Source organism: Equus przewalskii, chromosome 1, assembly GCF_037783145.1.
Source record: "Equus przewalskii isolate Varuska chromosome 1, EquPr2, whole genome shotgun sequence".
Lineage (NCBI taxonomy): Eukaryota > Metazoa > Chordata > Mammalia > Perissodactyla > Equidae > Equus > Equus przewalskii.
This window is the reverse complement of record NC_091831.1, coordinates 58,805,702-58,815,454: the sequence shown is the minus strand read 5'-3', so window position 1 is coordinate 58,815,454 and position 9,753 is coordinate 58,805,702.

The following is a 9,753-nucleotide window of genomic DNA, read 5'->3' as shown; positions in this document are numbered from 1 at the left end:
TGGCCCAGCATATGGCCAACATAGAGACATTTTCACTGTGCATTCAAAAAGAAGGTGTATTTCTTTGGTACATGGACGCAGTGTCCTAAATATGTCAATGGGGCCAAGCTTATCAATTCTTTTGTTCAAATCTTTTATATTTTTACTGATTTTATTGCTGTCTGCTTGTTTCATCAGTTACAGAGAGAAGTAAGTTGGCATCTTTCACTATGCTTGTGTGTTTGCTCTGTTTCATTGCTTGAGTGTCTTCCTTCGGTCTCTTTCACACACAGGTTGGATCTTCTCTGTCTTCCATGTCTGTTGCTTTCTCTCATACATTCTTTTCTCCATTCTCCAGTTTATTTTTATTTCTTTTAAATTTTCCTCTTTTTCATCTTTTATTTCTCTTATGCTATTATTTGTGTTATTTATTCTGTCTTGTATTCACTCTAGTTTAGTTTTCATTTTTAAAGTAGTTTTTCTTTACTGAATTCTATGTGAACCCTTTTCAAGTCTTTGTTTTGTCCCATCATCTCATTTATAAATTTTTACCACCCTCACTTATGCTTTAATTTCATAGCTTCAGTCATTTTTTAAAAAATTCTTTTAGCTTATTTTAAAATATTAAACTAAAATTTTCATTTGTTTAGTGGGTGTGTCTTTCTAGAGACTTCCATTATCTGATGACCTATTACTATGCTTATTAGTCTCTTTTTCTTACAAGAAGCCTGAATGAAGCTGGGTTCCTTCTCTTCAGTCATTTTCTGTGGCCCATATTTAATTGAGACAGGTTTCCCTGTACCCCTTGATGAGGAGAGTGGGCAAGGCTTTCTTGACCAAGATTCATGACTCTGGGACTCCCTCTTCTGTTGTACCAAAAGATGTCTTTTAAATGCGGCTTTAGAGGAGTCTGAGAGCTGCTTCCTCTGATACCCTCTCCTCTTTTTCTCTAGATCTTCTGTTTGCTCGGCTCCTCACTGTTCTGTTCAGTTGAGAGTCTGCTCCCAGCCATTTCTCCTCAGTGTGGGGCTCTGTCCTAGAAGGGATATTTGGCTGACGAGTTTCAGATTTCACATGCTATTGGGAGGATTAATTTACATTGTAATTATAAAGTACTTTCCAAGGTGCCTGGCAGATAGTGAGAGTTAAACATGGTATACTTATAACAATTACAATTATTAATACCTACCCATTCGTACCCTAGATATTCGTCCTACCCATAAGCACAAGCTATCTCATTGATGTGAGTCTCTTTCTTGCCTTCATGCTTTTGCTCTTGCTATTCCTCTCCCTGGAAACTTCTGCACATTCTCTGCCACCTACCAATCCTTCAAGAGCATCCTATTCTAGTGACAGTGGGTTAACCAAACCAAAAACCACTGCTCTGGACCACTGTAGCTCCTCGTTTCTAAGCCACACATCCCAAACCTCGTTTAAGATGTTATGCCAGTGACCTAACTTTTATTCAGATCTTTTACTCTGTGTCACGCCCTTTACATACATTACTTCATTTAATGTCCACAGCAATACTCTGAGTTACAGGCATAGTTGGGTAGATACAAATATTGAGCTTATTTTATAGATGAGGACACTGAGGCTTAAAGAGATGCTTATCCCAAGTTGATTGTTAGTTGTGCCGGAACAAGGCTTTGGACCTGGCAGTCCAGATCCCAAGACTGTAATGTTAATCATGGTGATACAACTTCCCTGGACTATAGTCCCTTTAAGGTTGGAATCTTGTCTTGTGTGCCTTTGTAACTCTCTCCGTAATCATCAGCACCTGGCACATAGTAGGTATTCAGAAAAGACATCATCGATGAGTTACACAATAGATGAACATGCACAGTGCATTGTGCTGGTCAAATGCATGAGGCTGTGGGGTTTTAGGAAGAAACTTTTCTAGCTGAAAGGCAGATGGAAAAGTCTCAGACACTGCTCAGTTTCTTCCAAAGAGCCATTAGTCAGATTCTTACCCAGAACTTTTTTTCCATTCCAGTTTGAGCTCTGTGAGACGCTTGTTTTCACAAGTCCTTGGCCATTAGTAACCCATCGCAAACACTCAGACATGGCCAAGCATGGCCCTAAGAACATTCACAAAAACCCACATCAATTTTTTAAACTCTATAATCTGAGGCCACCACTCTCACAGAGAAATCCCAGACCTAGTGTTCTTTAATAGAAATGTCAGAAAATTGGGAGCTCACTGATGAGTTAGAAATCCAAATTTTCCAGACATTGGAATTTCACTTGGATGTGGATTTACTCGGCACTGTCTGTGTGCTGGGCTCCTGAGAAAGCGCTGGCCTCAAGCCAGAAAACCTGGGCTTGGTCCCTGCTCTGCCACTTGTTGCCTGTGTAACGTCAGGCAAGTACTTCTTCTTCCCGGGACTCAGTTTTTCATTAAATAAAATAATTAGGGACAACAATATTCTGCTTATGTCACAACAGTGTTAGGTGTAGATGAAATAATGTATGTGCATGTCTTTGTAAACTGTAAAGTCTGTGCTGTACAAAATCAAGAGAGGGAGCCACACGAGCCAATTGCGAAGGCTGGACTGCCATTTTTAAAAAGCCATAAGGGAACCATTGAAGCAGAAGAGTGAGCCGAGAAGGCAGTCTGGTTTCAGGAAAAAATGGAGCAGAGAAAGAAGAGGAGATGGAAGACTCTGACGGCTGAAAGAGAAAGGCAACATGGACAGGGGAGAGTGAGGAGTGAAGAGTGATGTGATTCCAGTTCCTGTAAGTACCGGCATTCTGGGAGATTCCCACAGGAGGATATCCTTATAGCAACCCTCATTATTCTCAGTGATTAATAGAAAAAAAGACAGGAAATTCTACTTCTACTATTCATTTCCATGGTATGCACATTGGCAATCTGGATATCCATTTTATTAATCAGCAGAAATTAATGTGGTGAGGTGAACCTCGACTCAAGGGTCTTCCCAGTGCCCTCTTAGTGCGTCTAGGGTGAGTTGATCTCACGTGAAACTGTTGTCACCTGCCATGGGCTCAGATCGCTTTCTTAAAACAGGAAAAAATTTCCCCTTCATCTAATGGTGTGTGAATTAACAGGTGGTTGCTATACTTGTCAGAGTCTTTTGAATCTTTTGGAATAAAATAGAAAGAATAGACTAGACTAGCAGAAAGTAGGCAATCAATCAATATTTATTTCATTCAGTATTTGTTGAATGAAGTATTTATTGAATAAATATTTATTGAATGAGTAATATTTGAAAGATCAATTATTACAGAATAGTTATCCTTAAAAGCACCCCTGCTACAAAACCTCTAGAAAGGCTGATTAAATGTAATAACATGTATCAGAAAGCACAGATGAAATGGAAAATTAGTAAGAGAAATCCTGAGGAGCCAAAAACCAAAGGAGTAAGAACTAAAGAGAAAAGCAGGCAGACCAGCTACGGACGCCCTGAGGGTGTGTGTCCCTCCAGGAGAACCAGAGCCCAAGTTACGACGACGACCACAGAGGAACTGGCAAGAAGGTCTTGGGGAGGGGGAGGGGAGGTGAAATGAAACTGAGATCATCCCACATGAAATCTAAATAAATTCTCAAAGGGTTAATAATGTGCGTGAAAGCGTAGATTAGCAAAAGGATCTATTTGCTGGGAAAGGGAGTCCAGAAGGACACTTGTTTGTTTCAAATCTGAGTGGAAGGACAGAGTCTCTCCTGAGACATCATGACCACAGACCTACCTTCCCTGCATTTAAGGTTCAAATTTACACTCCTTGTGTGGGTCAAAGAACGCCAAACCAAAAAGTAAATATAAGCAGGTGGGTGGGTAAAGCCGGGAGGGGCCTCATAAAGCAAATGCAAACCTGCTTTGGAGAAGTAGTCTCAGCTCAGGCATGGGGCATTCCCACAGAGACAGAGCAGCCCGGCAGGAGCCCACGCTCGAACCCACACGCCCAACACTCAGGGATGCAAGCCACCCAGAGCGGGGATTCAGCTGATACAACACCACCAAGAATTAGACGCACTGAGGCTTCAGATATTGGCATGACTAGATGTAAAATTTTAAATGAGCATGTTTAAATGTTTTTAAATTTTTTTAAGTAACAAAAAACATAATCACAAAATTTGAAACAGAATGAAACAGGGAGTTTATAAATAAAAAATAAATCTTTGAAAGTAAAATTTAACTGAACAAAAACCTGGAAGTTTGACCACACACTGGGTAGGTAAGACTGAGGGAAAACAGGCCCACTCAGGCATTGCTGGTACAAGTGAAAACTGGGGCCAGCCCTCTGGAGGGTGTGCATGTATACTCATATATGTGTGTATGTGTGTATATACATACTATATATGTATATGTGCAATGTATGGATATGTGTGCACGTGTGTGTGTGTATATGGATGTGTTCCATCACACACCCAGCTGGGTGAGCAGGTGGGATAGATGGCCAAGAGATCAAAGAAAAGACCCGGAGACAGCGAACGAGATATATGGGCTTAGTGGGAGTTACTTACAGGGAAGGTCCAGCGGTGGCCGGCTGGACAGCAATGTGAACCGGCCACCGCCCCAAGAGAAGCTGGCTTGTAGGCAGAGGAACAAAGGCTGCATGCGTGCCAAGCGGGACCATCCCTGTGTGACCTGCATTCCAAGGATCAGAGCCCCTCTCAGGGCCTCCGTGTTCCCTCAGACGGCAAGGGTCATGGTGCTAACTCTCCCACAAGAAAGCAGCCAGGCTGGCCAAGCCCAGGATTATTATCACCGTGAGGGCCGGCGCACAGCCCTGACAGCAGACTCAAGGACACATGGTTTTTAAAGGGGTGCACCAGCTAATGCCCCTACAGTATGTAATTTATATGTGTATATATTTACATATATATATGTAATTTATAACAAAATTAAACACCCACGGGGTTCTGATCCAGCAATTCAACTTCTGGGAATTTATTCTACAGATACACCATCACATATCCAAAATAATCCAAGGTTATTCAATTGCAACATTGTTTGTACAAGCAAAAGACTATAAATAACTCAAATGTCCATCAACAGGAGGCTGGTCAAATAAATTATGTTTCATCTATATAATGAAATACTATGCAACAATTTTTAAAAAAATAAAAGAATAAGAAAACTTTCTATGTGCTGATGTGGAAAGATCCCTCAACTATGTTATTTAAATAACAAAATCAAAGTATAAAGATGTATAATATGCTTCCTTTTGTGTGATAAAGGGAGAAAATAAGAAAACATTTCTTCTAGTATTTGCTTATATTTGTGAGAAAAAACTGAGAGGACACCAAAGAAACTGAAAAATAAAAAAAGGCATACCTGTATAGGTAAGTTGGAATAGAGCAGATGAAGAAATAATCTCGCAGGAGCAAGATTATTCACTATATATATATTTTTATACTGTTTTGATCTTTGCATCTTGGTAGATGTATTACCTAATTTTAAAATTCAGTGGATGGATTAAATAGCAGATTAGACACAGCTAAAGCAAGAATTTGTGGATTGGAACAAAGGACTGGAGAAAAATAATTAGGACACGGTACAGAGAGATAAGAAGTAGAAAATAAGAAAAAGAGTATAATAGACATGGAGGAGAGAGTGAAAAGTTCTATTACATGTCGAATTGGCATTCCAAAAAACAAAACTAGAGAGAATGAGGGAGACAGCATATATGAAGGGATAATGGCCAAGATATTTTCCAGAATGATGAAAGATGTGAATCCTCAGATTCAGAAAGAACAAATCCCAAACAGAATAAATTGAAAGAAATTCATATCTAGATAAAGACTTTGTAGTAAAATTTTAGAAAAATAAAAAATGAAAAGATCTTAAAAACAGTCCTTCCCCTCCCCAAAAGGCAAATTCTCTATAAAGGAATAGCAATTAAATAATAGCAACAATGGAAGCCAGAAACAGCAAAACAACTTCAAAGTGCAGAGAGGTGTCAACCAGCAACAACTTCAAAGTGTCAACCAGATAAAACTATGATTCAAAAACAAGAACGAAAAAAAGATGTTTCAGGCAAACAGGAACCGAGAGTGTGCTGCCAGAGACGCCCGCTGAAGGCACTTCTGACCGTGTCCTGTAAGAAAAGGAAAATTATCTCCAAAGGAAGCTCAGAGATGAAAGAATAATGAGCAAAGAAATTGGAAAATGTGGGTAAATATAAACAAACGTTGACTGTATCAAGTAATAGTACCAATCAATGACTAATTAGTAGAGGAAAAGTAGGATAGAACTGAAATACTGGACAAAAACGACCCTCCGAATGAGAAAGGTGGTTTTAGCTCACAGCATTCGAAGATCCTTGTATCCCTGGAAATGAGAACTACGGTAACCCACTTTAGACCTTGCTAAGAACGCATGCTAGCACTTTTATGGGTAAACACTAAAGAATCAGAAAGATTCTAAGATCTAAACCAGGACAGAGAAAAGAATGTAATTTTTTAAAAGTTCAGTCACTCTAAAAGAAGGCAGGAAAGGAGGAGGGGAAGCAGAGAGAATGCAGGTCAGTGAAAAAACGTAACACATGATGGTAGAAATAAACTCCAGTAGAACAGTAATCACAATAATCATAAATGGACTTAATGCACGGTCACATAGATAGTTTCTCAGATTGGATGACAAAACAAAAATCCAAATAATTATGCTTAATAGAGACCCACCTAAAACATAAGAACAAAGGGAATTAGAAAGTAAGATAAAGGATCTCTATGGTGAGTACTAATCAAAAGAAAGTTGGCACACTTGAAAAGATTAAGATGGCAAATTTTATGTTATGTGTATTTTACCACAATTAAAAACAATAAAAAAAGAAAGTTAGGATAGCTCTATTAATATCAGACAAAACTGACATTTTGGCAAAAAGCATTGTTTGGGATTAAAAGGGTTACTACATAAAGAGCTCAATTCACCAGGAAGACAAAGCAATACTAAGCTTGTTTAACAAAATACATAAAGCAAAAGTTGACAGAACTCTCACTATAGGGAGAAATCTATGGATCTCGAACAATCTGTCTTCACGATGGGAGATTTTAACATGATTCTCTCAGAAATTAATATATCAAGAGGCCACAGATTTGAACATAGAAACCTGCATCCAAAAACTGACAAATAGATATTCTTCTCGAGTACACGGGAAATTCACAAAAACTGAACATTTAGTAGACCACAGAGAAAATGTCAACAAATGTCAAAGAATGGGTGTCGTATAGGCAACATGTTCTGACTACAATGCAACTATATTAGAGATCAATCACCAAAAGATAAGACTGAGAACTCCATTTTCTCTTGGAAATGTAAAAAGCATACTTTTAAATAACTCACAGGTCAAAGAAAAATCATAAGGAAATTTAGAAAATGTTAAGAAACTAGAGAGTGATGAAAAAAACTTTATACTAAAACTTTATACTAAAATCAGTAATGAAAAAAGATTCCTAGAGAAGTGTAGAGCCTTAAATGCTTACATTCAAAAAGAAGAAAGGCTAGAAATTAATGAGCTAAGGGTTCAACTCAAGATATTAGAAAAAGAACAGTATAAGAAGCCCAAAGAATGTAGGAAAAAGGAAGTAAATGGAAAGATAAGAATGAAATTAATTAAATGATACAATAGGATCAATAAAGCCGAGAGCAGATCCTTTGAAAGAATATGTAAAAATCTTTAGCAAGACTAATCTAGAAAGAAGAGAAAAACCATAATAAAAAAAATTTGTGATCACAAAGGGGACATCACTATCAACTCAGAAAGATATTTTTTAAAAAGAGAAAAGGAGACAGAGACTATTGTAAATAATTTCATGACCACAACTATGAAATTTTAGACAGACTGGAAGATTTCCTAGAAAAACGTAACCTGCCAAAACCGATACCAGAAAAAAAACAGAAAACCAGAATAGAACTATAAATTTTGAAGGCATGGACTCAGTGTTTAAAAATCTACCCAACTACAAAAACTGAGTGCCAATCTCTACAAACTTCCCCAGAATGGAAAAAGAGGAAAGACTCTGCAATTCATTTCATGAGACTAAATGAAAACTTGAGCATAACTACGTAACACGTTTGCGGGCTGAGGGAGGAGAAGCAGAGTTTCACAAACCTGCGAAGAAAGGGAACAAAGAGTGATCGCAGGATGAAAGGAATGACAGCCGTGACTGCATTTTGGATCTTTAAAAAACACACAAGAATCACAATCTAAACACTTGTTTTGTTCTCTCCTTGGTTGCGGTTCGTGTCTGTAGTGTGGATAGTAGATAGAGTTTATGTAAGTAGATGCAAACAGGATCAGTATCTTCCTCCTGCATTCTCTGAAGAATATCCACGGAGCTTTTCTGTCAAGAGTAAATATTTTGTAACCTTATAAAAATATATGTCAAAACTACATCCACGTGCAAAAGAATGAAGTTGGACCCCTTTCCGTACAGAAAAGCAAACTCCAAGTGAATCATAGACCTAAATGTAAGAGCAGAAACTGTAGAACTCTTAGATGAAAATATAGGAGTAAATCTTCATGCCCTTGGGTGAGGCAAAGACTTCTTAGACATGACATTAAAAGTATAAGCAACAGAAGAAAAGGTAGACAAATTGGACTGCATCAAAATTAAAAACTTTTGTGCTTCAAAGGACACCATTAAGAGAGTGAAAAGACAACTCACAGAATAGGAGAAAATATTTGCAAATCATGTACCTGATAGTCTAGAATCCAAAATATGTGAAGAACAATTATAAATAAACGATAAAAAGACAAATAACCCAATTCAAAAATGGGCAAAAGAATTGAATAGACATTTCTCCAAATAAGATATACAAATGACCAATAAACACATGAAAAGATGCTCGATATCCTTAGCCACTGGGGAAATCCAAACCAAAACCATAGTGAGATATCACTTCACATGCACAAAAATGGCTCTATCAAAGTCAGGTAATAACAAGGATGTGGAGAAACTGGAACCCTCGTACACTGCTTGTGGGAATGTAGAATGGTGAGGCCACATAGGAAAACAGTTCCTAAGAAGTTAAAAGTAGAGTTACCGTATAACCCAGCAATTCCACTCCTAGATATTTACTCAAGAGAAATGAAAACATACGTCCACACAAAAACTTGTACACAGACGTTCACAGCAGCATTATTCGTAATAGTCAGAGGTGGAAACGACCCAAAAGTCCATCAACTGATGAACAGGTGAGCAGATTGGGTCTGTCCGCACAAACAGACATAATTCAACCATGAAAAAGAATGAAGCACTGACGCATGCTGCAACTTGGACGAACGTTGAAACTATCACGTTACACGAAATAAGCCAGATACAAAAGGTCGTATCCTGTCTGATTCCATTGATATGAAATGTCCAAAATAGGAAAATCCACAGAGACAGAAAGTAGATAGTAGTGGGAGGAAGTGAGCAGTGACCGCTAATGGTACAGGGTTTCTTTTTGGGAGTGAAGAAAATGTTCTAAAATTGATCGTGGTGGTGGTTGCACAATTCTGTGAATATACTAAAAACTGAGGAATTATACACTGTAAATGAGTGAACTGTACGGTATGTCAATTACATCCCAATAAAGTTGTTAATGATGGTGTCCAGCAATTGAACAAATTGTCTTCTTGTTGAAACACGTTTTGAGGAAAAACTGTTTAAAAGCACATTTCAAGTCTAAGTTTAACTGGAGAGCATGGCTGTCATCAGTTATATAGGTCAAAAAACAGTGGTTATAAACCTCCCTGTTATCACTGCTCTTTAATGGCCCCACACACACATCTCTTGGACATGAGCCACTTCATGCCCCACACAAA